The sequence below is a fragment of the Penaeus vannamei genome, chromosome 13, assembly GCF_042767895.1.
Source record: "Penaeus vannamei isolate JL-2024 chromosome 13, ASM4276789v1, whole genome shotgun sequence".
Classification (NCBI taxonomy): domain Eukaryota; kingdom Metazoa; phylum Arthropoda; class Malacostraca; order Decapoda; family Penaeidae; genus Penaeus; species Penaeus vannamei.
The window spans coordinates 23950879-23952076 of NC_091561.1; positions in this window are offsets into that span (position 1 = coordinate 23950879).

Here is a 1198-nt window from a genome sequence, read left to right on the forward strand (position 1 = left end):
ATTTATTGTTGTGGAGTCTTGACCAAAAAGATTGCCATCGGGTATACAAGAAAGTCTTAAAGTGGGGGTAGTAATCTGTAGGTGGAATATGTGAGAAGCGTTGTTGAGGTGATGTGGCCATTGCGGCATATCGTGCAAGAGTATCTGCCTGTTCATTGCCAAGGATTCCAACATGGCTGGGTACCCAGCAAAATCTGACAGATTTGTGACGTGTGGATAGATAGAACAACCAGTTCTGGATCTTACAGACAAGGGGATTGATCGACTGCATTGACTTTATGAGGGTTAAAGAATTACGGGAGTCAGTAAAAATAGTAAAAGAGGAAGAGGTGGATGAATATATGCGTCTTAAGGCAAAAAGGAGTGCATATAGTTCTGTAGTAAGGACACTAGATTCAGGAGGGAGGGTATATTTAAAAGTGCAATTTGGGAATGTTACTGCGAATCCAGCTCCTGAGATGGATTTGGAACCGTCAATGTAAACATGAATGCTGGAGGAATGAATGGAGACATGGTCAAGGAAATGAGCGAGAAGGATAGAGGGGGAATATCTGATTTTGGTGGGTCAGGGAAAACTGAGGAGCAAATACAGGGGTTAAGTATAAGCCATGGAGGAATGGAATGGACAGACAGTGGGAGAGGTCGGAGATGAGGGAAGGGGGAATAGGAGAGGAGGTTATCCATGCGTACGGGGAGAGGAGTTGGTAAACGTGGAGAAGAGGTAAAGGTATGAAGTAAGGACTGTGGAATAGTTAGTTTGGTAAGGGAAAATTGGTGAAATCGAGCATAGCATAGGAGAGAGAGAAGGGCTCGACGTCGAGAGAGGGACGGCATGCCAGATTCAGTATATAGGCTCTCAACTGGAGAGGAGCGGAAGGCGCCTAGGGCTAAGCGGAGACCGCTGTGGTGGACTGTATCAAGGTGAACAAGAAGAGAGGTTGAGGCAGAGGAGTAGATATGGCTTCCATAATCTAGAGTGGAGAGAATCAAAGTAACATGAAGATGGAGGAGAGTTTTGCGATCTGAGCCCCAGGAGATATGTGAAAGCGTTTGTAAGATTCGGAGGCGACGTTGAGCTTTTTCTTTGATGTACAAGATATGGTCTCGCCAGGACAATTTGGAATCAAATATAACGCCTAGGAATTTGGCAGAAGACCGGTATTGGAGTGGAGCATTATATAAGAAGAGTGGGGGTTTG